This window comes from Nanorana parkeri, unplaced genomic scaffold, assembly GCF_000935625.1.
Source record: "Nanorana parkeri isolate BGI_ZX_2015 unplaced genomic scaffold, ASM93562v1 scaffold251, whole genome shotgun sequence".
NCBI classification, from domain to species: Eukaryota; Metazoa; Chordata; class Amphibia; order Anura; family Dicroglossidae; genus Nanorana; species Nanorana parkeri.
The window spans coordinates 1,279,378-1,286,969 of NW_017306519.1; the positions used below are offsets into that span (position 1 = coordinate 1,279,378).

The 7,592-nt window shown below is 44.0% G+C and overlaps 1 protein-coding gene across 1 annotated transcript in view; it reads right to left on the reverse strand.

Annotated features, from left to right (window-relative positions):
* The window catches only part of LOC108787250 (ectonucleoside triphosphate diphosphohydrolase 8-like), a 56,623-nt gene extending 53,999 nt beyond the window's left edge, over positions 1 to 2,624 (reverse strand). Inside the window, exon 1 of the mRNA XM_018556747.1 lies at positions 2,551 to 2,624. The gene's annotated coding sequence lies outside the window, so the exon portion shown is untranslated. The remainder of the gene's footprint in view (positions 1 to 2,550) is intronic.
* Positions 2,625 to 7,592: the final 4,968 nt, after the last annotated feature.

The following is a 7,592-nucleotide window of genomic DNA, read 5'->3' on the forward strand; positions in this document are numbered from 1 at the left end:
AAATTATATTTAATATAAATGCTTGCAGCATTTTTGCAGATCGCACTGGACCGGAACGCAGGCACTGATGTGCCTGCGTACAGGGTGCGGGCGATCGCATTGCGGGTTTTTTTTCGTTGGTAGATCTCATTGAGCTTGTCATTGGAATAGTAGAGCTCCGAACGAAAAATTGTGGGCGCCCCTGCTTTACATAAACCCAACCTAACGTTTTATGGTTCTACATAAACCCATTCCACCGTTTTATGGCTCTACATAAACCCAACCTACCGTTTTATGATTCTACATAAACCCAACCTACCATTTTATGGTTCTACATAAACCCAACCTACCATTTTATGGTTCTACATAAACCCAACCCACCATTTGATGGTTCTACATAAACCCAACCCACCATTTTATGGTTCTACATAAACCCAACTCACCGTTTTATGGCTCTACATAAACCCAACCTACCATTTTATGATTCTACATAAACCCAACCTACCATTTTATGGTTCTACATAAACCCAACCTACCATTTTATGGTTCTACATAAACCCAACCCACCATTTGATGGTTCTACATAAACCCAACCCACCATTTTATGGTTCTACATAAACCCAACTCACCGTTTTATGGCTCTACATAAACCCTACCCACCATTATATGGTTCTACATATACCCAACTCACCGTTTTATGGCTCTAGATAAACCTAACCCACCGTTTTATGGTTCTACATAAACGCACTACACACCACTAGGTTATGTACAACTGTTGCTAGAGTCTTTAGAAGCAATATGAAGAGTGCGTACAGCCCTATGAGTCAATATTGTCTATTAGAATGTTGTGTAATACACGCCTATTTTCTGCAATTTTGCCGATCATAATTCTCATACACTGTATTGCACAAACATTCCAATAAAATTCAGCAATACATGTATGGGGACTGTGTTACCTGTCAAGGGAATTGTATTTCTGTTCATCTCTCCTGAGATGTACACAGGCCTTAACAGTCTGTACAGCTAGGTTAGTGACCTGACACAACGTGGTCACCTCCCTGTCCCCAGGCTGGACAGCGAGGAAGCAGCTACAGGCTGATAGGATCACTCATCTGCTCTCTCCTGTTAGCATGTTCCTGGATAGCACACAAGCATACAGCAAACCTAACTGGCTCCCTGACCCGCCATCTCCCAGTCTGAGTGTTGTTGTGCAGGGTGTCATAAGAGGATGAAGTCAAATTCACAAACGTAAACTAGTTGAATTTCCAATACAATTTGTATATATTTATTACACATAGCTGCATGCATAGTCTTTTTAATACCTGCTATGAGTCATGGAGTTCAATGTTAAAGTAGTATTAAACACTCACTTTTTTAAATAATGAATCCAGATCACACAAATACACATTGCCCAGCAAAGCATTGCTTTACATTTTTACCCAAGCACTTACAGTTATTAAGTTTTTGAACAGCTCCAACTCTCTCAGCTCAGCTCAGCTTCCCTGTCCAGTACAAGAACATAAGGAACAGAGCAGTCTCCAGGAAATGTTCATCTACTAGCTTGGAGAGGGTGGAGCAGGAGACTGGTTTGCGTTTTTGTGCCTGTGTGTTTATGGAGACACATACAGCTTACTAGCACACACAAGGGTGGCTCCATAGGACCCTACAAGGGAAGGGAGCCGCCCTAAAACAGGATATCAGGACCAGCGCACAGGAGACCAGCTGATTCTACAGGAAACGAAAACTTCTTAAAGGAGAACTATGGGGTTAAGGCTTTTCCCCATAGTTCTCCTTAGGGTAACGGGAGGACACAAACTAGCGCCCTCCCGTCACCCTAAGCTCAGTATACCGCGAGCTGTTGCTCGCGGTATACTGGGACGCCACAGTATACCGCGAGCTACTGCTCACGATATACTGAGACGCCGCAGCTGAAGCAGATCCCGACAATTATGTCTGGATCCGCCCAGCTGCGTGAGTGACAGCTGGCTCTGCCTATCTAGAGGCAGAGCCAGCTGTACCCGCCCCTCCCCCGCCCGATCCGCCAGTCAGCGCAGGCGGATCGGAGCGGGGAATCCAGCCCCTCCCCTGTCACAGCAGAGAGCTGTGACAGGATCGAGAGGTGAGCGAACGCCGGTATGTGTTCGCTCACCTCCCGATCTACTGAGCCGACCTGTGACAGTCTCATTGTCACATGTTGGCTAGAACTATGAGGTGAGTGAAAAGCACTCACCTCATAGTTCTCCTTTAACCTCAAGAAGCAGCATCCATTGTAAGGGATTTCATCAGCATTTAAAATAGCTTCAAACCCTTTTGACTTGAATATGACTTTGAGCCTGGCACCCATGTAAACCTAGTATCTGTACATGATAGAGCCCGAGCATGAATAGGAAAGAAAAGCTGAGTGTTTATCACAAATATTTCCACATAATCATCTACAGAATCACACGCTTTGTTACTTTGATGACGGTCTGAGAACAGAACGGAAAATCAGAATTCATTGATCACTGTCTTGACCTCTCTAAACTGAGGAAAAGCACACTATGTAGATGAATATAACACAACTGATCTTACCCGTTCTTGTTATTGTCAGCCACAGCCAGGAGAGGCTTCCTCTGCCAGTCCCTCTTCCTCTCAGGTCAAGGTGCATTATGTGTGGTGTCACAGTGTGCACAATACAGAGACTCCACAGTCCCTCCTCCTATACAGGTCACCAATCACCTGCAGGTGGAGGAATGCCAAACCAGGTCCTTGGCACTCAACTTTACAAACACTGCCTGTGCCAGGAGAGGCAATCCGGCAAGTGCATTCCCATGTGCTCACTATTATCTTTGCAGGATATTAAAAGTACACATCCAGTGCACCAGTGACACTATCTATCTATCATCTATCTATCTATTATCTATCTATCTATCTATCTATCTATCTATCTATCTATCTATCTATCTATCTATCTATTATCTATCTATCTATCTATCTATCTATCTATCTATCTATCTATCTATCTATCTATCTATCTATCTATAACTGCACCAATGCACTTCTCCACTCACCACTGCACCAACACAGTTCTCCAATGATCACCACTGCAACAACGCATTTCTACACTAATCACCACTGGGCTGACACATTTCTCCACTGATCACCACTGTACCAACCCATTTCTCCCCTGAATGACACTGCTTTGATGCACTTTTCCGCTGTTACAGCACTTAAGGGTGTTCCTGCCTGTTACAGTTATCTTCTTGCCCGCTGCCTTCCTCAATTTCTGCCTGGACTCTGACTATTCTATTCTCAACCTTCGCCTGATACATACAACGTGCCCTTCATTTCCTGTAGGGTGCCCCAGGTAGGGTTGCCACCTTTTTTTCAAGCGAAATCCGAACACTCTAGCGACACGCTGACATGTTTTTGGGAGAATGAGTCTCAGCGTATTCATATGTAAATAGCGCCACCCATTCATATGTAAATATCACAGTTGAGACTATTTTCAGTGGGGGGCCAGTAGCCCCCATCTTAATTTTGGTTGCCCCTCTCTGCCTGACATCTTGTGTCCGGGTTTCTGCTGCCATGAAACCCGGACACAGCATTCAAAACCCGGACTCTCTGGGTCAATCCTGGACTGGTGGCAACCCTAGCCCCAGGTCCAGACTGCATTAGCAGACCTGTGTTGGAAAGGGAGATTTTTGGGATTGAAGACTTTGCTGAGAAAAGCGAATTTGAGGGTTGGATGAAGTCTTGGGCTGAGAGGAAAGATTTTGGGGGTGGGAAGATATGTGCTCGAAGGGGGGATGGGCAGAGTAGAGAAGATTTGTGCTGCAGGGGGGAAAGAGGGAGGTAGATTTGTACTGGCAAGGGGGTATTTTTTGCATTTTTTGTTTGGGGAAAGGTTTGCAAGGGAGATTTGTGTTTGGTGGGGTGAGCATACAGATTAGTGCTATATTTTTTTGTTTGGGGTGGGATTTTTTCTGAGCGAGGATGGTGGGGGAGTGTATTGCTTGCAGGGGGAAATTTGCACAATCCTGACCCATGCACTCTGTGTTTTTCATACTACTTATCCCTGCACTCGTACATTACATACTCCTGACCCTGCACATTACATACTCCTGACCCCGGCACTCTGCACATTACATACTCCTGACCCTGCACATTACATACTCCTGACCCCGGCACTCTGCACATTACACACTCCTGACCCTGCACTCTGCACATTACATACTCCTGACCCCTGCACTCTGCACATTACACACTCCTGACCCCTGAACGCTGTGAATTACATACTCCTCTCTCCTGTACTCTATGCGTTATTTACCACCAACCTTCGAACTCTGTGCATTACCATTCTCTGCACTCTGGGTATTCCACATCTTGCACCCTTGCATTACATAATCATGGCCTTTTCACTCTGTGCCTTATACACTCCTGACCCCTGCACACAGTGTGTTACACACCCTTCGCCGCTGCACTCTGTGCATTAAACACCCCTGCATTTTGTGCATTTCGTACTCCTAAACTTTCACTCTTTGAATTATGTAATCCTGGTTCCTGCACCGTATGTTAAATACTCCTGACATCTGCATGCTTGGCATTATGTACTCCTGACCCCTGTGCGGTATATACCCCCTGAACCTGGCACTTTGTGCTTTACGTACTCCTGACCACAACATTCTGTGTGTTAATACTCCTGACCCCTGCACTCTGGGCATTATCTACTCCTGACCCTTGTGTGGCATATATAGCCCTGAACCTGGCACTATGTGCCTAATGTACTTCTAACCACATCACTGTGTGCTTTATGTAGTTCTGACCCCTGCACTATTTGCATTACACACCTCTGACCACCACTGCGTTACAGACTCCCACACTATACAATATACCCCTGGTTCTCAACTGGTGGGTCGTGACACAAAAGTGGGTCGTGGCCATGTGTTAAGTGGGTCGCGACATGCCTTCCACTTTTTTACGCAAGAGGTTCTTCAGCCTCCCCCTAGTGCAGCAATGTCAGTTCTCACGCAGAGCAGCCATTCAAAATATGCAGATATGGGTCCGGAGGTTACACAGGTTGAGAACCACTGCACTATACTGTATATTACATACTTCTGGCCAGTGTTCATTGTCTCAACAGTTACTAGTTGCTAAGCAATCCCTAACTATGTTAATGAAGTTCTTCTTTAAGTTAGGCTTGGCTTTCTGTGTGCACAAAAGTATATGTAATGGAAGCGTTTCATTTAAAAAAAGAAAAAAAAAAGGTTGTGCTGATGTTTATAAATATCTGTGAGACTCTCAATTGTGGTATAGCAATTAAATCAACACGTTGGGTCAAAAGGATTGTGTAACACGTGTGTCATGCAGCAAGTAGGCTTAGTTTAATTCAACAACCCCGTGCCAACCGTTGCTGCAATTTGGGCACTTCCACAGTTTTATTCCCCTCCATGGGGTGGCCAAAGTCTTTTACAAAACAAAGCCCAGAGGAAACCCACAAAAGCACAGGGAGAACTAGAAAACTCCATGCAGATAGTGCCCTGGTATTGATTTGAGTCAATGACCCTAGTGCTGCAAGGAACCTGTACTAAGCACTAAGTCACTGGACTGTAACTGGACACTAAGCACTAAGTCCACAGAATGACCCAACACCCAGTGACTGTATTTCCTCTAATTACATTACAGGACCTTCATTGCTATACTAGAGTGGGAGGAAATGGAGCCAAAATGTGTACGCAGCCCTTACATCTAGGTGGTCATTGCTGACCTCCCCTTCTAAGAATGCTTGTTGCCTGGCTGACATGCTTATGCTTTGGGTTCAGTACTTTATATGTCATGTTCTTGTAATAAGTATGAAGGTAAGTACGAAATAATGGAGCCAGACAAACCAGACAAGTAGCATTTTTAGAAAGATGATCCGCAATGGCAACCCCCATATGTCTCTTGAGGTGAATGTATTACCTTTGAGTTAAATCTGTGTCTGTATTGCATGTTCAAACCTTAATACCATAAGTAATAACAGGTTAGAAGATGTGTACTCCAGGAGTATATAATGAGATTGGAAATTCTGGAGAAATTCTTAAACTACTCTTTAACTAAACCCACTAGATTTTAGTCAACGAAATTTATTGTAGATTTAGTCCACTAAAATCCTATGATATTTAGTCAACTAAAACTAGACTAAAACTAACACAATTCAGACCACTAAAATTTGACTAAATCTAAATGGCATTTTAGTCAAAAGACTATGACTAAAACTACATCGAAATTTGCTGTCAAAAGTAACACTGACTGGCAACAATCTATCTGGCATAGTAATATTTTCTCCATGAATGGGTTAAGATAGTAATTTACTGACTACAGCAAAGTACAGAAGAAACAATGGCGGAATTGTCACAGTACTGTTATGGTACAAACAACCACCGTAGTTCCTAATACACTGTATCCTGTCTGTGGCAGTAATTTCATGTTCCCTTCTTACCTGATTCTTATGTTGGTATGTGCTGAAAATACTGGGGTGTGTTATTTTCATAGTAGATCTAAAATGGCCAGTACGAACGTAGATGACCAGTATGGGCTAAAATGACCAATACAGACTAAGATGGCCAGTACAGACTAAAATAACCAGTATGAAATAAGATGACCAGTATGGGCTTAAATGACCAGCGCTTCTGCCTTGCAGCACTGGGGGTCCCTAGTCCGAATCCCGGCCAAATCACTATCTACAAGGAGTTTGCATGTTCTCCCTGTGGGTTTCCTCCGAGTACTCCGGTTTCCTCCCACACTCCAGAGACATGCTGGTATAGGTTGGGGCTCCTGTCTAAATTGGTCCTTATGTATGCATGTGAGATAGGGACCTTAGTTTGTAAGCTCCTTGAGGGCAGGGACTGATGTGAATGTGCACTGTGTAAAGCGCTGCATAAAATTGTCGGTGCTATATAGATACCAATAATAATAATAAAAAATAATAGTATGAACTAAGATGACCGGTATGAACTAAGATGACCGGTATGAACTAAGATGACCGGTATGAACTAAGATGACCAGTATGGACTAAGATTACCACTACAGACTAAGATGACTAGTACGGACTAAAATGACCAATATGGACTAAGATGGCCAGTATGGACTAAGATGACCAGTACGAACTAAAATTACCAGTACGAACTAAAATGACCAGTACGAACTAAAATGACCAGTATGGACTAAAATGACCAGTACAGACTAAAATGACCAGTACAGACTAAAATGACCAGTATGGACTAAAATGACCAGTACAGACTAAAATGACCAGTATGGACTAAGATGACTAGTGCGGAATAAGATGAACAGTATAGACTTAAATGACCAGTACAGACTAAGACCCCATTCACACTGAGCGACATGCAAATCGCGCGACTTTGAGCGACATTGAGCGACATTGAGCGACGTGTCGCGCGACATCGCGCGACATCTTCCTATTGGGCTGTATGCAATAAGGAGCAATATCGCTCAAAATCGCTCTAAGGCCCCGTTCACATATAGCGAATTGTCGCGCGATTTCCGCCGCGATATCGCGCATTTTTGCCGCGCGATATCGCGAGAAGTCGCCGGCCAATGTTATTCAATGGAGCTGTCTTAACTCCATGTCGCGC